This window comes from Miscanthus floridulus, chromosome 1, assembly GCF_019320115.1.
Source record: "Miscanthus floridulus cultivar M001 chromosome 1, ASM1932011v1, whole genome shotgun sequence".
Classification (NCBI taxonomy): domain Eukaryota; kingdom Viridiplantae; phylum Streptophyta; class Magnoliopsida; order Poales; family Poaceae; genus Miscanthus; species Miscanthus floridulus.
The window spans coordinates 182,595,689-182,619,876 of record NC_089580.1 but is presented as its reverse complement, the minus strand read 5'-3'; the positions used below and the strand labels follow the sequence as shown (position 1 = coordinate 182,619,876).

The 24,188-nt window shown below is 49.2% G+C and overlaps 1 pseudogene; it reads right to left on the bottom strand.

Moving 5' to 3' along the window:
• Positions 1 to 20,559: 20,559 nt before the first annotated feature.
• Positions 20,560 to 22,335, bottom strand: LOC136504566 (probable N-acetyltransferase HLS1-like; annotated as a pseudogene).
• Between the last annotated feature and the right edge of the window lie 1,853 nt (positions 22,336 to 24,188).

The following is a 24,188-nucleotide window of genomic DNA, read 5'->3' as shown; positions in this document are numbered from 1 at the left end:
GCGCCGTAAGAAGCTACCCCTTGAGTGAGGGTAGCTCAATGACACGCTTTACTAAAGTTGCTCTTCGCGACTCCCGCGGGGCGAGCACAAGTGCCCCTCACAAGCACTTCTCCGGAGCGCCGCACAAGCTTCTTGCACGCTTCGATGGAGACCACCACCAAGCCGTCTAGGAGGTGGCAACCTCCAAGAGTAACAAGCACCACCGGCTTGCAACTCGATCACCTAGTGCCACTCGATGCAACCTCATGATGCAATCGCACTAGAATCGCTCACTCACACAATCGAATGATCACTATCAAGTATATGTGTAATGGAGGGCTCCCAAGCACTCACAAGCATGGACACTAAGTCCCTTGAGGTGCTCCACTCCAGCCATAGCCGAAGGCCACTTCTATTTATAGCCCCAAGGGCTAAACTAGCCGTTACCCCTTCACTAGGCAACGGTCGGGCCGACCAGACGCTCCGGTCGTGTTGACCGGACGCTGGACCTCAGCGTCCGGTCGCCCGCAGACGGTCACATGTCCCGATTCCAACGGTCACTTGACCTGACTAAACGCAGCAGCTTTGAACTGACCGGACACTGAACCTCCAGCGTCCGGTCGTTTCTAGTAAGGTACCGACCTCAACCGGACGTGTCCGGTCACACTTGATCGGACGCAGCCAGCGTCCGGTCACACTCTAGCTTCTGCGTCGCTCCACATCAGCGCGACCGGACGCAGCCTACCAGCGTCCGGTGCATTCAGATCCAGCGTCCGGTCAGTTGACCGACGCCAGCATCTTTGTGACCAATGCGTTTTCACTTCTAACATCTTCACCCTTGCTCCAATGAGCTAACCACCAAGAATTTGCATCCGGCGCAATAGAAAATAGGCATTCCATTTTCCCGAAAGCGTCGAATCCCGCCTTGTAAGCTCGGTGGGAGGGAGAGAGGGACCCAAACCCATCTCACCCCTGCAAACACCACCTCCTTTGTAAATGTGCCAACACCACCAAGTGTACACCACCATGTGTATGTGTGTTAACATTTTCACAATCATTTCCCAAAGGATGTTAGCCACTCAACTTGCCACGCCACTCGATCCTAGCGACAATGCAAAGTTAGATCACTCGAGTGGCACTAGATGACCGATATGCAAACAAGTTTGCCCCTCTTGATAGTACGGCCATCTATCCTAAACCCGGTCATAAACTTCTCTACACACCTATGACCGGTGAAATGAAATGCCCTAGGTTATACCTATGCCTTGCGCATTCCATTCCATCTCCTTCAATATCGATGCAACACATGCACCAACACGATCAACAATGATATGATCCACTTCATATCATCACATGATCATATTGGTTCATCGATCTTGACTCTACTTGCTCTTCACCGTTGCCATCGTCCATCGGCGCCAAGTCTTGCTCAAGCTTCACCGCCACGCGGTCCATCACTCCAAAGCCTTTGACTTGCCCTTCACGCTTGCAACCGGTCCATCAAGCCAAGTCTTGTCTTGATCTTCTCCATCTTGATCACATGACTCAATGGCATGTCTCATGTGCATTTAAGCTCCTTCATCATCACATGTGTGAGCTTTGCAACATCTCCAAGCCATTTTCACCTTCATGGCATATGTTGCTCATACACATGTACCTGTGGACTAATCACCTGTGTATCTCACATAAACATAATTAGTCCACCTAGGTTGTCACTCAATTACCAAAACCAAACAAGGACCTTTCACTCGTGCGTGTGGCCTAGCCATTGCAGTTACTCGCAACTTCACCCAGCCCGTCCGTCGTATCGCTAGTGAGGTCCTCTTCCTTCTAGAGTAGCCAGATGACTGAATTAGGGCTAAGGCTCACCGAAGCATGGGAGCGGCCTCTGGTGAACTGGTTTTGATGTCGCTTCGGTGGCCAGCTTAGTTGGGCGCAGCAGCTATTCAATTAGAGCTTCAAGGTGGTTATTTTTAGACTGCTGATGGTCACTGAGTAGCAGTAGAGGCATTAGGGTAGATGGTTTCACCGGCGTTGAGCTACCATGGCTAGACCCCGCCATGGCATGTGGCCACGCCAGCGTGGTGCGCCATTCTGTGCAATTGTTACCTCAATCGACCGCGCATGGTGCGTAGATGCTCATGGGGGTGCTGGTGTGTGCCAGAGAGGTCGGTGCTCGCCGGCGTTTGGCCGGTGAGGCCGTGGCTCTGTTAAATCCGGCCAGGGGTGTCAGCATGTAAATTCGAGATGAGGCAGGGGGATAAGTGCGAGCGTTAGTGAGAGAGTAGAATAGTAGAAGGGACGGCAGAGTCATTTAGCAGAAACCCGGGGGTTGTTTTTGCATATTCACCGGCGCGCGCGGGTCCTCCCCGGCGTAGGCCGTCCACGCTCTGGGCTAGGCCGCGCCTTGTGGGCCGCACTGTGCGCTGTGTGTAAGCGCGCGTTGTGCCGGTTTGGGCCGAGCCAAAGAGTTGGGCCACATGATAGATTTCATTTTTCAATTCTCCAGCGAATTATCAACGTTTATTCAATATAATTTCTAGCTGAACTTTGATAAATTGTGTAGTTACCCAAAAATAGTGAAACCAATTTTGTTAGGTTCACAAAATTACTATCTACTTGTTAGTATAGTTAGATTACAGTTAGCTGTGACAATGGTAGGTTCATAAATTCCAACAAGAAAAGCTTAGTATTATGTAGATTAATAATTGTAGGAATTTTTGTGGTAAAATGGTGATGGATATAGCTATAAAAATTTTACAGTAGGCTCACTAGGTTGTTATGTACTTGCTGTAAATTTTGTAGCCTTAGAATGAGTTGCTAAATAGAGTAGGTATTACCCTTGCTTTATTGTATATAGCGTAGATCAACATTAGGAGTAAGAATACATGTAGTTGTTATAATATGGTATGCCATACGTCAAACTTGTTATCGGCAACGTTAGATAGCTTAGTACTGTGGTCAGTAGCACTAGCTTAGTGGTTAAACAAATGTACCTTTATTTTAAGAGTTGCTATTGCTATATTACTAAGCATTACATCATCATTTCATGCATGTAGATCACGAGCTGGTAGAATTCGTGTCCGTTGATGAGCAAGAGTACGACGAGGTGATTGAGGAGTACGAGGAGGAGATCCTCGTGCAGGAGGGAGCCCCGGAGCCGTTCGGTGCTGACCTTACTGACCCATCGCCTGCCTAAGGCAAGCCCCGGTGCATAATCTCTACTTTTCTACAGTTTAAATTATATTTGTGCATTAAATTTTCAGGAGTTGAATGAAACCCACTTGCATATATATCTTTATCCTATGAGTCTTACTTGTATGATAGGATCGTGTAGGTTGCTATGCTACAGGACTCCGGTAGAAATCGAGTGATTGCCTGTCACTCACGAGATATAGGAAATATATTACTGTATTATTATCCCTTAGAAAATAAAAATGGTGGAAAGGAAAAATGGTGACCGGACAGGGATATGGTTTGGGTATTGGTGGGTGTAAGAGGTTGTGTCGCCGTAGACACGGGGCATGGCTTGGTTACACTGCTTTCCCTGTCTATGTCGGTTAAGGATCGGTCGTTGCATAAGACTCTAGGCAAATCACAGAATTATTATCCTGAGCACATACTTAGGTATGAACGCTTGGAAGACTTGTTGTTCTCTTATCGTGGGTTCCAGCTCTTTCCGGACCGACTGTCAAGGTTTCTTTTTGGTGGAGGAGGTCCTTGCACCGCACCGAGTCTGGGACTCAGGGGCAGGTGCTTGGAGTCCCAATTTGGATGGGGACCTAGGACCCCAGGACAGGAGGGTGATGGGTTGGTCCTGCTTGTGCCTTGGGTATAAGCGGGGCGTACGTTTTCGGGGTACCTAGCTGGGCACATTGATTCACGAATCATTGGGAAATCCGGTATGGCTTGTCTGTGGTCTAGCACCGTAGTAAGAAATGAAAGATGGAAAATGATGAAATGGAACTGATTGCTTAACCCTTGCTTGAAAGTAGAACATGACCTTATATAGACTGGATAGATAATAACTTAATACGGTTGATAATAATAACATAAATAATGACTCACTATTAGTATTGCTTTCTGCTAAAAGAAAACCAGCAAACCATAAAGCTTACCATATTCCTTGGAGTCGGAAAATTATTCCCACTAGTCGGATAAGTCTTCCGAGTACATTGTGTACTCAGGGTTTATTTACCCCTGTTGCAGGTGATACTTGAGAAGCACCGTTGTGTGGAGGGTTCTTCTGGTGGACTCAGACGGATCCTCGTTCTTATCGTTAGATATTTATTTTAAATTCCGTTGTTTATCATTCTGCACTCTGACATTTGATATTGTCATAATGTACTTTTAAGAAACTCTGATGTATAAAATGGACAAGTATTGTAACTCGTTCTCATTATTGGATCCTTGGAAAAATATGAATCTTTTGGGTTCTCCCTTGGGGTGTGCCCGACGGATACCGCCCTCTGTAGCTTACTTTCAGGGTGCTTAGTGTCTGGTGGAAGACGACCACCTCCATAAGCATGTTATTTCGGGCGGTTCTGCCACACTTTCTCTCCTATGTTCCAATTCTTCCAGCCATCAACAGTAAATGTGTCTGACCCAGTACCCTTCTTAAACAAGTAGCATATAAAGCAAAACACAGCATCCTTGTTAATACTATACTCAAGCCAATTATGATTGTATATCCAACAATAATTGAATCCCTGATCATTTCCTGAAATCTTTCTTTTTGGAAAATCATGTGCAAAATGTTTGAATGGACCTTTAATAATATATGCTCTTCGAATTGCATCTTGATCATTAACATGATATTTTAGAATGGGACGTCTTTCACCTGGATCATGTGGAAGGTGATTGATGTCATAAACTGGTGGTAGCGAAGACGGTTGTGGCGGTGGCAGTGGCATAGGATTTGTAATTTCCTCAATTCTCTCATGAGTCTGCTCTTCCACCATAGGTTCAACTGGATCGGGGGAATGATTAGAAGCAGAAGCAGCTGCCGCCGCCTTTTTTGCCTGATGCTTCTAAAAAAGAGATGCAATATCCGAGTGTTGATACGGGACCCACAGGATACCCCACAAAGGAGAGAGAAGATCTAGTCTAACTAGGATTCTTCCCTTGTAATCCTAGTAGTAGTACTATTCAGTAATCCTACTAGTAACTCTCATTATAAACCGACTAGGACTCTGGCCTCCTGACTATATAAAGGAGGGCAGGGCTCCTGGATGAAAAGGACGACAATTGTACAACACAACATATCACAATCAGTCCAATGCAAAGGCTAACGCCGACTGGACGTAGGGTTATTACTCGATCTACGATCGAGGGCCTGAACCAGGATAAATCGACTGTCTCTTGCGTTTACCGTCGAGTTCTGCATACGCTGAAACCCGAACAAACTGCCCCAGGTAATCCCATGGTAGGCTATCGGTGGTGAAACATCGACAGCTGGCGCGCCAGGTAGGGGCTTTCGGCGACTTTGCATCCGAGAGCTCGATGGACCTCGATAACATGATCTTCCCGACGGGATCAACTTTCATCTTCGGCTCATGGATCTGCGAGGCGGACAACTACGGCAGGCTTCAAAGCCATCTCCTCAAAGATCCGGATCATCATGAAGAATTTCCTATTTCGACAACTACGATGGATCAGCTCACCAGAAGATTCGCGCAACTCATAATATCCGATTCAAATAAGATTTCACGGCTACGCGCATCCGACTCGAATTCAAGCTCTGTGTCCAAGGTGAAGTCTAACTCGAGTGCTTTCAAGAAACCGAGTTCTTTTTTGGCAGGACTCTAGAGCACAACCCAAAACAACTCGGATTACCCTTAGAGTTCTTTCAAAAAGTCGAGTTCTTTTCCATTTGGGCTCAACAACACGGCAAAATATTATCAGGGACAGTTCGAAAGGTCTTTCAATCCAATGCTTGGGATACCACTGACAGGAGCCCAGGAGGGTCTCGTGCTAATGATAACATCGCAAGACTGTATCATCCACTGGCCAGGTTCTGTTCCTGAAGATAGCGGAACCCAACTAGTCGGCACAACAACAACAGCTATTCTACCTTACCAAGAAGGAGACTCGATCTGCGACATCGAGGTGTCTATTGAAGTCATCAGCAACTCCAATAGTATGAAAACTAACACCAATAACAGAACGGCTCACGCATGGGAAGTGCTCATGGTTCGACGTCCTCGGTCACCATTAAACCCCCCAGAAGCACCCGGTGTCAGGTCATCAGATGAATAAGAATCCAACATATCACCCTTTGCCCAGGGCTACGATGGAGAAACTGAGAGTCAAAGACAGGCTAGAGAAAGGAAAAACAAGTTGAAGCAAGGGCGCCAACACCGCACTAGGCAGCGCAGAGAAGCCTGGATCAGATATGAGTCAGATTTGGCTGAATACGATAAAAGAAAATCACAACAAGAAGCCGAAGAAAGACGCACGGTGAATACGCCTTACGATAAGATTCGAGAAGCATTAGAAGAACTCAGGACAACTTCACATCACGGAGAGAAGTACGAACAGCTCCAGGACTTGCTCCGGTCGACGATCCCAAGAACGCATGAAGAGAGAGCCCGATCGAGACTACCCGCCAGATCAACAACCCACAGGCAAGAAGATCAAAATCAAAGGAAGTCCGCTTTCGAAAGACTTGGGCCAGGTGGAAGCCATAACGGAGAAAGTAGGAAGGAACATAATCAGGGCCACCAATTTGAACAACCAAGGAAGACCAGGAGTAGGGTGCCTACCCAGACAGCCTCGCAGACTTACTCCCATCAAAACAACACTTGGCCAGAAGAAGGTGCCGAATCCGAATTCAAAGAAGTCGGAACGCACGACAGATTCCCCTGTTTCGCGAATAGGTTGGCATCAGTACGATTACCTCACAAATTCAAACCGTCTAACCACTCCAAGTATGATGGCAAAACTGAACCAAGGCAATGGCTTAGAATATATTCACAGTCAATTGAACTAGCCAGAGGAGACGACGATATCAAAACCTTGTTCTTTCCCATGGCACTAGAAACTATGCCCCTCCAATGGTTCGACAAGTTAAATCCAGGATCTATCAGAAATTGGGAGGACTTGCAAAGAGCTTTTTGTGAAAATTTTGTAGGAATCATTACACACCCAATCACTCATGCAGAACTAAAAGGGCTCAAGCAAAAGGGAGGCGAAAGTCTCAGAAATTACTATCGACGATTCGGCGAACTACGGGCTCAAGTGCATGACATCACCGAACGAGAAGTAATTGAAGCTTTTTCTCACAGAATCATGGCTAGGTGGCAATTTCAAGATTTTTGCAAAGAAAATCCGAGAAACAATGAAGAATTCAGGCGAACAGTGGAAAAGATGATTACTGCAGAAGAAAAAACACGAGAGAGGTTTCCGGATAGAAGCAACTAGGACAACCCGGACAAGCAAAATCATCGAAATAGCAGACATCAAGAAAGGAAACGTAGACCAGACAATACCGTGGCAATGGCCGACAAATCAAAGAAGTTTTCCAAACCTAGAAGATATGATGACATTGAAAACATACGTTGCCCATTGCACCCTAATGGGAGGCACACCATCAGAAATTGTTACACTTTCAATGATCGATACACAAGAAAAGATAGTAAGGAGAACACCAAAGAGGACAATCAGAAAAAAGACAAAGACAACCACGAGGACAAAGGATTCCAAAAACCTAGGGGAACGGTAGCAGTGATCTTCTTAGGGGCTCCAGATTGCAGAAGCAAACATCAAGAAAAACTAGCACTACGGACTATCATGACAGCAGAACCAGCTACACCAAGATATCTCAATTGGTCACAGTATCCTATCCAATTTACCAGAGAAGACCAATGGACTAGCGTGGGAAACGCAGGCCATTATCCACTAGTTCTAGATCCAACTATTGCTGGTATGACTGTCACCAAAGTATTAATCGACGGGGGAGCCGGACTCAACATCATCTTTTCGGAAACACTAAGGAAGATGGGACTACAACTCGCCGGGATGATCACACCAACAAGCACACCTTTTTACGGAATAGTACCCGGCAAAGCAGCCATGCCGCTCGGACAAATTACTCTACCAGTCACTTTTGGAACACCCTCAAACTACCGTACGGAATTCATCAAATTTGAGGTGGTGGACTTTGAGTCATCATACCACGTGATTCTTGGACGACCAGCACTAGCGAAATTCATGGCGATACCACATTACCCGTATTTGCTGCTCAAGATGCCAGGACCTAATGGAGTACTTTCCCTTCGAAGTGACTTGAAACGCGCCTTTGACTGCGATGTTCAAGCAATCCAGATTGCAGCCAGAGCACAAGATGACCAAAGTAGAAAAGAAATAGCCACAATTGCTGCAGAGATAAGCCAAGAAGAATTAGAAATACCGGCTAAAAAGCCCAGCATCATCACGCCACCAAAAGAAGCCGACGTCAAGCAGATCGACCTGGGTACTGGTGATACCTCCAAGACAGCAACTATCAGTGCTCACCTCTCAGCAAAATAGGAACACGCGCTCACCAACTTTCTTCGAGACAACAAAGATATCTTCGCTTGGAAGCCGGCCGACATGCCAGGTGTCCCAAGAGAGTTGGCTGAGCACAGAATTGATGTTAATGAAAGCTCCAAGCCTATAAAGCAACGGCTATGACGATTCTCACCCGACAAAAAGGCAGTGATTAAAAAGGAAATCACAAAACTGATGGCAGCCGGATTCATCAGAGAAATCCTTCATCCAGACTGGCTAGCAAACCTGGTCCTTGTGCAGAAGAAGAACACAGACGAGTGGCGTATGTGCGTCGACTACACGGATCTCAACAAACATTGCCCAAAAGATCGTTCGGGCTACCACACATTGACCAGATAGTCGACTCAACAGCGGGGTCTGCACTATTATCCTTTCTCGATTGCTATTCAGGGTATCACCAGATCGCATTAAAAGAACAAGACTAGAGCAAGACATCTTTTATTACTCCGTTCGGTGCTTACTGTTACAAGACCATGTCGTTTGGACTAAAGAACACCAGTGCCACATACCAAAGAGCTATCCAAACTTGCCTTGGGGATCAAATCGGTGAAAATGTGGAGGCATACGTGGATGATGTAGTGGTGAAAACGAAGAACCCAGACACTATGATTGAAGATTTAGAGCAAACATTCGAAAACTTGAAGAGATGGAGATGCAAGTTGAACCCAAATAAATGTGTATTCGGAGTTCCTTCAGGACAACTACTTGGATTTTTGGTCAGTCAGCGCGGGATTGAAGCCAGCACCAAGCAAATTAGAGCTATAACAGAAATGGGCCCACCTAGAAGTATCAAAGATGTGCAGAAACTAACAGGATGCATGGCAGCCCTCAACCGTTTCATATCAAGACTCGGCAAAAAGGGGTTACCTTTCTTTAAACTACTAAAGAAGACAGACAAGTTTGAGTGGACAGAGGAGGCCGACGAAGCCTTCAAGAAACTTAAGGCATACCTCACATCCTCACCAATTCTCACACCCCCAAGGAAAGACGAAGACATGATGTTATACATTGCGGCGACTACTGCTGTGGTCAGCACGGCAGTAGTCGTAGAAAGAGAAGAAGAAGAACGTGTGTATAAAGTACAACGACCCGTATACTACATCAGCGAAGTATTATCTGAATCAAAAATACGGTACCCACATGTACAAAAACTAATCTACGCCCTATTGATCACTTCACGCAAGCTTCGCCACTATTTTGAAAGCCACCAGATCACAGTAGTGACAAACTTTCCGCTCAGAGACATCTTACACAACAGAGATGCAACGGGACGCATATCAAAGTGGGCAGTCGAACTCGGAGCTCTTAACATCAATTTCACCCCGTGGAAGGCAATCAAATCTCAAGCCCTTGTCGATTTTATGGCCGAATGGACAGAGATTCAACAGCCTTTATTAGATACAATCCTTGACCACTGGAAGATGTACTTTGATGGGTCACTCAAACTAGGCAGAGCCGGTGCAGGCGTCCTCCTCATTTCCCTAGAAGGAAAACAACTCAAGTACGTCCTTCAGATATTATGGCAAGCTACAAATAACGAAGCAGAATATGAAGCCCTCATCCACGGGCTACGAGTGGCAATTACCCTCGAAATAAAAAGATTACTCGTATACGGCGATTCAGCAGTAGTCATCAACCAAGTCAACAAAGATTGGGATTGCACCAAAGAAAACATGGGTGCTTACTGTGCTGAAATACGAAAACTTGAAAAACATTTCCAAGGATTAGAAATTTTACACATCCTACGTGATTCCAACATTACAGCAGATGTCTTTGCCAAGCTCAGATCAGACAGAGCGAAGGTTCCACCCAGCGTATTCATAGAAGAGCTATCAGTTCCCTCTATTAAACAACCCGGTGAAACAACCCATGAAATTCAGGCTAAAAGCGTTCAGATCTTGGTAATCAACACTTCATGGAGCCAAGTTTTCATCGACTATATCAAAGAAAATAAATTGCCAGCAGATAAAGCAGAAGCCACCCAAGTTGTTCGCAGAAGCAAAAACTACGTTCTAGTAGGAGATAGACTTTACAGAAGAGCAGCATCATCAGGAGTACTCCTAAAATGTGTCTCATTTGAAGAAGGCAAAGAGATCTTAGACGAAATACACTCAGGTTGCTGTGGAAATCATGCAGCCTCAAGGACACTGGTTGGCAAAGCATTTCGCACCGGATTCTACTGACCAACCGCTTTGAAAGACGCAGAAGAACTTGTCAGAAAATGCAAAGGTTGCCAAATGTTTGCAAGACAAGCCCATGTACCAACTCACAATCTTATCTGCATCCCACCCGCTTGGCCTTTTTCCTACTGGGGGCTGGATCAAGTAGGACCCCTGAAGAAAGCAAAAGGCGGCTTCGAGTACATCTTTGTAGCAATCGACAAGTTCACCAAATGGATTGAATACAAACCACTCGCGAAGTACAGCGCAACCAAAGCAGTCGAGTTCATCCAAGACATTACGCACCGCTTCGGCATGCCCAATCGAATCATCACAGATCTAGGCTCCCCCTTCACAGCTACAGAATTCAAAAGCTGGGCACAAGACTGTGGTTTCAGTATAGACTATGCGTCTGTTGCACATCCAGAAGCTAACGGACAAGTAGAAAGGGCTAATGGACTCATACTAGCCGGATTAAAACCAAGGTTATACGAAGAACTAGTGGACTATGGGTCCAAATGGATTGAAGAATTACCGAAAGTAGAATGGGGGCTACGAACTCAAATAAGCAGAGCAACAGGCTACTCACCCTTCTTTCTAGTTTATGGGTCAGAGGCCGTACTGCCTGCCGACTTGATCTGGACATCACCAAAGATAGAACAATATGATGAAGGAGAAGCAGAACACACAAGAAGATTAGAACTCGACAGCTCAGAAGAAGTCAGAGTAAACGCTACCCTCCAATCAGCCAGATACCTACAAGGTTTAAGACGACACTACAACAAGAGTACCTATCCTCGATCACTACAAGTCGGAGACTTAGTGCTAAGGATACAAAAGACTGACGGACGACATAAGCTACTCAGTCCATGGGAAGGTCCGTTCATTGTCACAAAAGTCACCGGACCAGGCACATACAAGTTAATAATAGAAGATGGAAAAGAAGTCAACAATACATGGCACATCAGCCAGCTAAGAAGATTCTACGCGTAAAAACAACTCAAGAAAAAACAGATATGCAAGCCACAAGGGACCAACGTTCACAATCGACGAAGGACAATATTCTTCGACAACATATGTATTAGTTTATATTTATGATCAATAAAGATGATATTCATCCACAGCATGTCTTGTCATGACTTCCTATGAGTTGTTTTCATGAAACAAAAAGCAAAATGGCTGAAAACATGCCTGAGCATCCCGGCCGAGAGCAAAATAGCTGAAAAGACGCTTGAGCCCGCCGATGAGGGTAGCTAAAAGCTAACACCCGAAACAAAAAGCAAATGGCTGAAAACATGCCTGAGCATCCCGGCCGAGAGCAAAATAGCTGAAAAGACGCTTGAGCCCGCCGATGAGGGTAAGCTAAAATCTAACACCCGAAACAAAAAGCAAAATGGCTAAAACATGCCTGAGCATCCCGGCCGAGAGCAAAATAGCTGAAAAAGACGCTTGAGCCCAGCCGATGAGGGTAGCTAAAAGCTAACACCCAAACAAAAAGCAAAATGGCTGAAAACATGCCTGAGCATCCGAGCCGAGAGCAAAATAGCTGAAAACACGCTTGAGCCCGCCGATGAGGGTAGCTAAAAGCTAACACCCTGAAACAAAAAGCAAAATGGCTGAAAACATGCCTGAGCATCCCGGCCAGAGAGCAAAATAGCTGAAAACACGCTTGAGCCCGCGATGAGGGTAGCTAAAAGCTAACACCCGAAACAAAAGCAAAATGGCTGAAAACATGCCTGAGCATCCCGGCCGAGAGCAAAATAGCTGAAAACACGCTTGAGCCCGCCGATGAGGGTAGCTAAAAGCTAACACCCGAAAACAAAAAGCAAAAATGGCGAAAAACATGCATGAGCATCCCGGCCGAGAGCAAAATAGCTGAAAAATGCTTGAGCACACCGATGAAGGTAGCTAAAAGCTAACACCTAAAACTAGTCGACCAAAATTGAGCTTCAAAAGACCCTCCAGCTCTTCGTTCCGAAAAGCAAGAGGCTCGGGGGCTACATCCAGATAGGAATACTTTTTCCTCAGAAAAGCACAAGCGCCACTCAAAAAAGCATTCGGATGCCGAAGTTCGTCAAGGCAACATTCTATGCCGAGTCGTTTTTACATAGCGCGGACGAAAGGTTGTCAACAGAAAGATTTACATCTAACAAGTCATAGCATGGACAAAGCACTCGACGGATCACAAAAGAGGAAGAAAAGAAAAGTACTCGACAAATCGAGGGGTCTCGTCAGGATAACGCACAGAGTTGTTTGCGGAGCAGAGACGAAAATGGGACAAAGTACTCAGCGAGTCAAGTAACTTCGACCACACCCAGGCAAAGAATACATCAACAAAAATAAAGAATCTTCATTTAAAGAGGAGTGTAATATTACAAGGGGCTGGTCAATCGGATCAGGCATTGTCATCAGGAAGGGAAATGTCAATATTTAGACTGTCTACAACCCTACTGGCTAAACCTTCGACCTCAGGCTCCATCCTCTCAACGGCATCAAGGTATTCTTGGCTTTCAGCTTCCTCTGCTATCTTAGACAGAGGTGTCTCTGGAGCAAGGACCCATACCTGGGCCAGCACATTCTTGGTACATACTTGAGCACACTTCTTCGCGAACTCTTGGAAACGAGTCAGAATCCGGGGAATGAACTGCGCCCAAGATTGCCCGTCATCCGCTGGAGTCCGGAGAACATCAGCTACTGAACGAAAAGATTTCCACAAAACGTTCCAATTTTCAGTAGCCGTCGCCAGCTTCTCGGACAAGCCTTCAATAGTTTTTTGGGCCTGCACAAGATCTCTGTCAGCTCCACGCCTAATCAGCTTAGCAAGGGTGAGTTCTTCCTCAGCATGAGTAATTACCTCCTCAGCCTTATTATGACTAGAGCGAACAAGAGCCTTCATTTCATCGATACTCTCCGAGAGCTTCTGCTTCTCAACTCGGAGAACTAGACAAGACACCGAAGAACAAGTTAGCGAAAAAAGAAGTCAAAATACAAGAAGAAACAGGCAGAACCCGCGACACCTTTGCATTCATTCTTCGTAGACTCCACCGCGGCATCTCTCTGCTTCTCTGTCTCCACTACCCGGGCACGAAGGGTCTTCTCCTCCTTTTGGTGCATTTGACGCTCTGTCTCCAACTCAGCCCGGAGGAGGTCGAGATCGGCTTTTAGAGCGTCCACCTCAGAAGACAACTTTCTCTCATTTTTAGATGAGAAAAAGAAGCCAGAATGATCACGAGAGAAAGACTGAGCAAAAAGAGGCAAAGAGAAACAAGGCGTAAGGACAGAAGAAAAACAAGCATGCAAAAGAGGAGTGGTAGTAAAACCTACCTGGAGCTTTTCACCAAAAGAAGTCGCGAGGGTCGACAAGCTCCCCCAGGCTGCGGTCAGCTCCGATAACCGATGGGTGGCATCGAACTGTTGCACCACGTCACCAGAAAAAGAGGGACCACCGGAAGCAAGCGAAGGGGAAGGAGAGGCCGGCTGGGGCGAAGAAGGAATGACCAAAGCAACCTCTAGGGAAGCCGGAGCCAAACCCTCAGAAGGACCCGGCACGACGGCCACAGTCACCTCTGGAGCGGCCAAGTCCGCAACTTCGCCAGGTAGCTCCGAAGCCCCCGCAGCAACTTCATCAACAGAATGTTGTGAGTCCTGAGGCTCGGAACTCGTTGGCACGGCGGGAGGCAGAGAAGAAGTCGATGAAGAAATGAGAGAAGACGAAACACTGAAAAGTGATAAAAGGAAGCACCAATAAGAACCAGAAGAATGAAGATAGAAGCCAAAAAGATAAAGCTAGAATCTACTCACCCAACCACTTTCTTCTTCGCGAAGCCAAAAGAAGGCCTCGCAGGGGGAACCACGACGGCGAAAACGTCCCCACCACCCGGCGACGGGAGCGGGATAGCCGACAACAGAGCCGCAGAAGAAGCCAGGGCTGGAGCCATGGAAGAACTCCGCACTGGATGAGCGGTAGAGCTCGGTACCGAGGCTACTAAAGAACTCGACACCGGAGCTTCAAAAGAAGTCGGTGCGGGAGCCTCGGGAGAACTCACACCCGACCTCCGATTACTTCAAAAAAGTTCAAGACTAAAAGTCAAGACAAAGAAGAGAAATTCAATGCAACAGGAATATGAAAAACAACTCACCGCCGCATGATGAGGGGTACTTCATCATCCTCTTCTCCCTCAGCCAAGGAAACCAGAGCACCTGCTGAAAAAAGGATAAAAAAACTCGGTTCAAGAGAGAAACAGGAAAATAAAGGAACAAAGAGTATTAAATGTGCTCACCTAAGAGCATGCTAGCAACAACTAGAGTACCTGAGGGAGTACTTGGATTGCGAGGCTTCTTGGAGACAGGCAGGCCAGATGAAGACCCATCCGTTCGCCCCCTCTTTGGGACACTGTGAGGACTACGAGGGACTAGACGAGGAACATATTCTTCATATACATCAACAAATCCGGAAGAAACCCCAGGAAGGGCGGTAGAGGTTTGGGACTTACTAGTTGCAGAAGTTCCAGCAAGTTTATCCCCAGTCTCCGCCACGGCGGGGAGAACATCAAGAGGGATCGGGTCGACAAAGTTCCGCCCAAGCTCCTGCGAAAAAGGATAAAACACCGAGACAAAGAAAAGCTAAGCAAAAATGGATGCAGCAAGAGTACATAAAGTACTCAAACAAAAAGATAGACAACTCACAACTAGGGGCGGGTTGTTGGCTGAGAACTCAGAGACAGCAGGAGGAATGACGCTCACTCCTTTCAGCATCTTCTAGAGACGCTCGAGTACCTCCTCACCGGTCAGCTCAAGAGCTGGGACCATGCGTGAAGGATCCTTGGCCCCAGAATACTCGAAGCCAAGGTGCTCCCGCTCTTTTAAAGGTTGAACCCGGCGACGAAGAAAGCTCGAAACAATACCGAAGCCGGTCAAACCTTGTTGTTTCAGCATACTAATCCTATCAAGGAGTGGCTGGATCACTTGAATCTCAGCAGGTGACTCGAGTTTCTTGTTCCATCGGTCATTCACCACAGGACCAGATCCAGAGTGGACGACAAGGGAAGGGATCAAATTGGCAGCGTAAAACCACTCGGCACGCCAATCTTTTACAGAATCGACCGGGTCATAGTCAAAAAACTTAATCTTGAGACCCTGGCGAAACTGAATCCCGCAATCGCCAAGAACGCTGGTTTCTTCGCAGCGGGGTTGAGGTTTCAGACGAAAGAAAAAGCGAAAAAGAGATAGAGGAGGGATTCCAAGGAAAGCTTCACAAAGATGAACGAAAATAGAAAGATGGAGAATGGCATTGGGGGTTAGATGGTTCAGACTAACCCCGAAATAACCAAGAAACTGATGAAGGAAGGCGGAAGCAGGAAGGCAAAGTCCGACACGTACAAAGGAAACGAAGAGGACAATCTCACCAGGACCCGGAGCTGGAACGCGATGCTCGCCCGGAACTCTCCATTCAGCGATGACTTTGCTTTGGATCAAGCCGTCGCTAACGAGCTCGCGCAGCTGGTCTTCGCTTGTTGTTGGAGCCGGCCAGACCTTCTAAGCAGCCCTCATGCCCATGAACTCCTGGTTTTCGATCAAAGAAAGGGATGACTCCTCGTCCATGAAGGTCGCCTAGGACTTGCTTGCGGTTTTCTTCTTTCCCATGAACTGGCGGAAGCAAAAAAGGCACTAGGGAAGATAAAGCTAGGATGATGGTGCTCGGGTGATAGCGACGATGACGGCGGCGGATTTCTGAAAGCTAGGGTTTAGAGGCAAGAGCTGGGCAGCAAGGGAAAGGAAGATAAAAGGTCTTTAAATAGATTTTTCAGTGATAAAAACGGCCCATAAGGCCCGTTAAAACACAGTGTGAGAACGCAACGGTCCATTTACCGACGCAGCTAAAACGACGGAGGGCACAAATCCACACAATGGTACAAACCAACGGGCAGATTTCAGACTTATCCGTCCAACACCACGGCAGGGCTATCAGATCGCTACAAGAACAACTCGTCGAACCAAGAAGAAAGAAAGGGCTACCTCACAAGGAACAAAGGAACCCGGTTATTTAAGAAAGAACTCGGTAATCTTATGAACGAACAGGGATCACAGCAGAAAAGTAAAAGACAACTCAGAAGACAAGATTCGTTCCATTACAAGTGGCTTTAAAAATAGAAGATTACAAATCTTACAAGACCCAACGAACTCGGTACCACGAAAAGCAAAGTAGCAAAGAGGAACACGGACACGGCTGGGCTCTGGAACGACTACGTGTCCCAAATTGCTACTCGGAAGGACAAACCGCCATCAGCTACACTGTTTTCTTCAAAGGACGGATGCAGTGCATCTAAGGCGGAAATCGGCAGCACGGCAGGGCAACATGAAGCAGAGAAGGCCGGCGGGCATCTGTCTACCCAAGACCGATGTGATGCTAGATATGGTGTTGATCTGCACCGGACAGTCTCAAGACAGGCGACGAGGATCAACCCAGAACTACCAGATGAAGGAACGAAGCCCACATCACAAGACTTCCTCCAACTACCGCCACGTACATCCTGGCACAATGCTGTCGTGGGATTAGCCTACCTCTAATCCCTATCACAAGACTTCCTCCAACTACGACAAGACACAAAGGAACTACAAAATATGCCCGGGGGCTGCTCTACTTCACAAACTACCATGTTCATGACCACGAAGGTTTAAACAGAATGTCCAATGGATGAAAACAAGCACTCCGGGACAGTATTTATAGATCAAAAGAGCGGCGCACATGGACTAGGAGTACCAACGAAATAAGCCTAACAAAGGACATAGTGAAAAAAAACAGAACTCAATAATGGATGACTCAGGCGAGAGGGAACAGTACTCGAAGACAGGCATATTCGGAAGAATATACCAGCACAGTACAACCCATGAACAAAAGGCATTTACACTCAACCACCACCATACAACTACCTCTGACAACAGCAGACTATCAAAGAATACGCCAAGACCTTGCATCCGAGTTCCTCCGGAACAAAACAACAAGGATATACGCTCGGAGGCTGTATGCTGCGAAACTACTCGGATGATGGTTTAATCCAAGACTAAAGGGCTGCTTCGAAAAGATGCCGCAAAACTACTCAAATGATGACATAACCCAACTCTCAGGAACTACTTCAGAACATAAATTTTCAAACAAAAAGATTCAAGACCCTCCAACTTTTTGTTCCAAATAGCAAGAGGCTCGGGGGCTACACTCAGTGAGTGCACTTTTTCTTCGAAAAAGCGCACGTCACCAAAAGACTTCCTCAACGCATACCACTTTAAGACATTACGACAAAAAGAACCCGGAACGAGCCATATTCGAGTTCTTTTTGATAAAACTTCAACGAACAAACAGAGCAACTTCAAGACAAGATCCTCCAGCTACTTGTTCCAAATAGCAAGAGGCTCGGGGCTACAACCAAATGGACATACTTTTTCTTCAAAAATGCACTCACCACTCAAAGGTCCCAAGAAGCGCTACAAGGTTTCACTCCAGAAAGCACTCGGATGACGTTTGTTACTACTCATCAAGACCTGAAAGAGCAAAACGAGACTTTCAGAGCTCAACCATGAAGTGCTCGGGGGCTTATCGATACGGGACCCACAGGATACCCCACAAAGGAGAGAGAAGATCTAGTGTAACTAGAATTCTTCCCTTGTAATCCTAGTAGTAGTACTATTCAGTAATCCTACTAGTAACTCTCATTATAAACCGACTAGGACTCTGGCCTCCTGACTATATAAAGGAGGGCAGGGCTCCTGGACGAAAAGGACGACAATTGTACAACATAACATATCACAATCAATCCAACGCAAAGGCTAACGCCGACTGGACGTAGGGTTATTACTCGATCTACGATCGAGGGCCTGAACCAGGATAAATCGACTGTCTCTTGCGTTTACCGTCGAGTTCTGCATACGCTGAAACCCGAACAAACTGCCCCGGGTACCCCCGTGGTAGGCTATCGGTGGTGAAACATCGACACCGAGTTTCTCTTCATAACTGCATAAATATTAAATAATTTGTTATTTGTGATGTTAGCAAATAGCTATGAAATTAGACTATAATTTTCTAAAAAAGACGAAGAGCAGAAGATTAAATTTTACCTAAGAGAAATAGCGAATCGGCGAGCCTCCGTGACTGCGCGGCCGTGCAAACTGCAAACTATAGATGCGTGATCGGTGAACGGAGGACAGCAAGGCAGAGGCCAGAGGGCACCGGCCACCAGGACCGGGGCGTCATCGTCTGTCACGACTCACCGCGTCGGCGTCAACTGTCAGGGCGGCAGCGGCGTGAGTTCGTGACTCCTCAGCCCCGATGAATGGATCCAGATTAGAATACCAAAAGCCAAAAATGAAACGCGTGTATCCTGTATGCGTGTACATACTTGCCGCGGGGGCTGCTTCCTGGGGCTTCTAACTTGCGCTTCCGTGATGGCGTGATCAGGTGAATATTTTTTATTTTTTTTATATATTATATTGCACACTTGCCGGTCAAACAGGGTATGCCGGGGCCGCCACTGGCCATAAAGTGTCATAACAAAGTGTGGCAACACTACAAACTGTGGTACACAGCATCAACGCCATAAACTGTGCCGAGAATGTTGCAAGTTTTGTCGTGTAAAAGTTATGGTTGTCTAGAACTACTCACCAGCTAAACAATAGCTAAAATAACTATGGCTGCCACAACTGTGGCGTGGCAGGTGGTGGCCTACAGCCAAACACAGGCATCGTCGTCTATCCACCACTGTTCGTCTAAACGGTCGTTTAGCCCGTTTACATACCATGTAAACGCTATACAGTGGTGCGCCGTTTTCGTTTAATCATCCGTTTATCTCGTTTAATTGGCCGTTTAGCCCGTTTAATGGGACGTTTTGCTCGAATAATGACTAAACGGTAGGTGACCGACTGTTTATCGTTTAGCGTTTAGAAAAACACTCCACTGATGGATCCCTGGTTAATGCGGTCTATGTTTCGGAGAGGGACAGACCGAAAAAAGCACCGGATAGAAATCGCCCACGAGGCCGGCTCGCGCGTCGTCCGGCGGATCAGATAGCTAGCTTGCAAGGAGCGTCGTCAGTGCTTTCTTCCATAGCAAGTGTGCGAGCTCCAGAGAGGCACATGCCGCTCCCTACCGCGCGTATGCACGTGCCATTCTCTGCTCTACGGAGGACTAGGACGAGTAGCTCTGTGCGTATCACATGTACACCCTCTATATTTGGGCCATGTTTAGATTGCAAAAAATTTCAAACTGATGAATAGTAGCATTTTCGTCTTATTTGATAAATATTGTCCAATCGTGGAACAACTAAGCTCAAAGGATTCATCTCGTGATTTCGAACTAAACTGTGCAATTAGTTATTTCTTTTACCTATATTTAATGCTCCATGCAAATGGCTAAAAATTGATGTGATGGAGAGAGAGTGAAAAAACTTAGAATTTGAAGGTGATCTAAACAAGGCCGTGTAGTGGCTACTAGGTAGCACATGTGTCGCGCGTAGCCGCCAGCAGAGCGGCGGCGAGCATTGGTGCATTTTGGATCGCCGCTTTGTCTCACTGTCCGGCCGCCGTCATACCGTCCGTGAGACGAGACGTTTGGTACAGCACAGTAGGATTGGTCGTCCGTCGTCCGTGATGGTCCTGGACGAGTTCTTCAGCTGGTTTCCGTGACTGCCATCGCGCCTTGAGTGGTGATTGGTGACCGATGACTGAATCCCCGGTATTGCGTGCAACGCACGGCACTACTTGACAGACGGATCGTTGTGACAGGAACCAGACACACACATTGCCTGATTGGTTGATTACATGGAGTAGTTTTGTTGCATCGCCGTCACATGCGCAAAAGGATAAATGAGCAAATGAAGCGCGCTGGAGCGAACCCAGTGACTCTACAGAGATACTCCTAGATAGACATGGATGAGCCAATGGACAAAATACAAACGGAACCGATACGTGGCGACAGTTCCAATCACTGTAAAGTTCTGTTCAGCAAGCACTACAGAACACCATGCAGATGCAGCACAGCAGCGGAGCCGAGCGCCGCCGCCGGCCGCCTGTTGCCTGCACAGACACAGGGCACAAAAATAGTGCAGCGTTGGCACTACCCGAGCTCCATCAGCCTGGCATAGCCGACCTCCATCAGCCATTACATCACGCATTGATTCGCCCATGATCGTCGCCAATCACCAAGTTGCAGTAGCAACGGAGCGAAAGGCAAGGCGACACGGACGCGGACGTGAGGCAGGAACATCATATATTCTAGCATCCTACGGTGGTTGCAGTTGCATTCATCAGTTGATGCCTCAGCGATACTATTCCGTGTACGTGTGGCTGCACCAGCATGGAGCGGCCAGGGGCCGACCTGGCCCAGTCCCAGGCGTCCGCATGGCCGCCGCCGCCACCACCAGCAGCAGCACCGAGCCGCTTCTTGCACGACAGGTCCTCGGTGCACGACAGGCGGCGCCAGTGCGGGATGCGGCCGCGGAGCGGGTCCATGGCCGCCACCTCCACCGCCACGGCCGCCGCCCTGCCGCGCGCCATGTTGACAATCGACGCGAACACGGCCTCCGCGGCCAGCGCGGCGTCGCGGCGAGGCCGTAGACGAACCACACCGCGAAGGGGCGGAAGAAGTCGGGAGCGGACGGCACGCGCAGCCACTTGGCGACGCGGTCCAGCGCGCGGGTGGCGGCCGCGGCGGAGGCGCGACGCTCCGCGCACCTCGAGACGGAACACGCCGCCGCAGTCCCACGCACTCGCCACGGCCCACGACGCCGGCGGGGACGCCAGGAAGCGGTCCACGCCGCCCCACTCGTAGCCGCCGCCGACGATCGCGAGGAACGTGCCGTGGGAGAGCGTGTTATCCAGGACGTCGCCGATGTCCGCGGGGAAGAATTCGACGTGCGCGAACCGGCTGCGGTACAGCCGCTCCACGTCGCTGGCGCCGAGGCGGACGACCGTGGCGCGGCGCGGCGCCTTGAGGCGGTGCGAGTGCACCGGGTGCACCAGCAGAGACGGCGTCCGGAACTTGGAGTAGCCGCAGCGGCCGGTGAAGAGGCGCAGCGACGCCTCGTTGGACTTGTCGGTGACCATGTACGCGTACTCGGCGCCCATGAGCTCGAACCACTGCTCCAGCTGCTGCACTAGCTGCAGTGCGATGCCCATCCGCCAGCATGCACACGCCGTGCATTGATCATCAGTCCATGATGCAACAATGTGGACAAGTGTCGCTCGCGATCGTATCGTCTATAAAAAATAAAGGAAGAAATGCTTGACGAAGAAGATACAGCAACGCTTTACTACCTGTGGGAAGGCGCGACGCGGAGGCCAAGAATGTAGCCGACTTTGGCGAAGGCGGGTGCGCCAGGGCGGCTCCTGCCGGAGGCGACGGACTTGACGGTTCCACGGACGAGGCCGACGATGCGGCCGTCCGGCCAGGACGTCTCAGCTACCTGTTCATGCATGTCGGGATCAAACTAACGCGGCTTGAAACAGCAACCCACCACCAGCAAAAATTGAAGAAGCAAACAATCAGCGCGGCTCGCTCGTTAGCGAATAGCTACGTGCAACCATACGTGCAATTATAAGCAGAAGAGAAGAGATCGCTGCACTACTGCTCAGCCATACGTATGTATACGTCGTATGTATCCGCACGCATTGACGCGTACGTATACGTCTACGTGTATGGATATGGGGTCAGAGTAGACGTACACGTACACACTCACACACTTACCAGCATGTAGTGCGGCAAGTGGCGGATGCGCGCAACGGGGTCGCCGAGCAGGTCGGCGTGCAGCGACATGCCGCCGGCCGGTCCGACCTCGCACTCCCGGCAACGGCGTCCGTGCCGTCGCGGTCCGTCTCGGATCGCGTCTACAGCCACGTGGTGTTACGACGGCCACGAGCACCACCTAGTGCTAGCGATGATTATAGTCATGCAGCCCGAGGCACGAGACGAAGCCCGTTTTTTAGCCCGACACGAGCCCGGCCCCGCCCGGTGACGTGCGGGCCCAGACTGGCCTGGCCCGAGGGAGCAGGCCGTGCCTGGGCCACTGCTCAGGCCCGTGGGCTGGCATGGCACGGCCCCGCCTGCGTCGGTCGGCCCGGCAGTGGCCTGCCCTCCCCTCCCCCTCCTCACTCCTCCCCTCCCTGCGGACCAGCGTCCCCACCTCCCCCCTCCTCATATGGCCCCGCTGCCCAGGCAACCGCAGCACGCTCCCAGCCCCTGCCGAACCCTAACTCCCTCCCCACCGCCACCTCCCGTTCCCCCGCACCGCACACGCGAGGACGCAACGCGACTCCGCACACGCGCGGCGTGGACGCGACCTTCTCCTTCCCCGCGCGTTCACCTGCTTCTCCGCCCTACAACCGCCCGCCTCCTCCTCGCGCACAAGCTGCAGAACGCCACAGCGGCCATCCGCGACCTGCCTCGGGCTCCTCTCCTCCCGTCCCTCCACGAGGCCGCGCCTTGGGTGCAAGCGCGGCGTGCTTGAGCTCCGCCCCGCCGGCCGCCGCCGCCTCGAGCTCCTGCTTCCCCGCGGCTCGCCGAATCCCACCTCCACTCCAACCCGCCTTCGCCAACGGTGGCCACCTCCTCCTTGCCGCCACGCGTTGCTGCTCCTCCACATGCCTCCTCTGCACGGATCCGGCCTCGTTCTCCACGGATCCGGCCTCCTCATCGCTCATACTCTGCTGATGGAGAGGTGACGTCGTCCATGGCCTTCCGAAGCAACGACGGCAGCCTGGCGCCCTGGCCTCCCCCTTTCTCTCTCTCTCTCGGTGTAGTGGGCCTTGGGCCGGCCCGACATACTGGATTAGCCGTGCTTCTCGGGTCGGCCCGGCATGAAAAACGGCCCAGCAGGCCGTGCCTAGGCCGTCGGCCAGGCACGAAGCCCATGGCGGCACGGCCCGTAGGGCACGTCGTGCCTTGTCGGCCCGACCCCCATCGGGTCGTGCCGGCCCGTTGCCGTGCCGTGTCGGGCTGGGCCGGCCCGTTGCACATCTATAGCGATGATCGCAAAAGGCTCGCTGGGGCCATTAGTGGCGTTACGACGGCAGCAACGGTCGGTTTTACTGCCTAGTCACGGTCACGGAATGGATTTCCGAGTCAGTAAAATCGAGAGGGAACCAACACACGGTAATAAAGCAACACACCGAACCGTGTGTCCCGTGGTCGCTCCACGAGGCGCGACGCAACTGTCTGATTGTTAACCTTATCTAAGGAGCTGGTTTTAGTATTGAATTTGTTTTTTTGGGGCTTGCCTAACTGTTCGAGCATCCAACGGGTAGGTCTTCTGACACGGGTTTAGGACCTGATTGTTTATGATCGAGCTTGTTGTCTCAACGCAACCATGCATGGTCAGCCAGACAAGAGCAATAGGACAGAAGGCGGTTCTGACAAGCTTTTTTTTTAATTGTTGTTTTGCCAAATAAAGAACCTGACTTGCTTCATCGTCTGTTGATGAGTTAGTGCCGGAATAGTCGTTCGTAGGCAGCTACTAA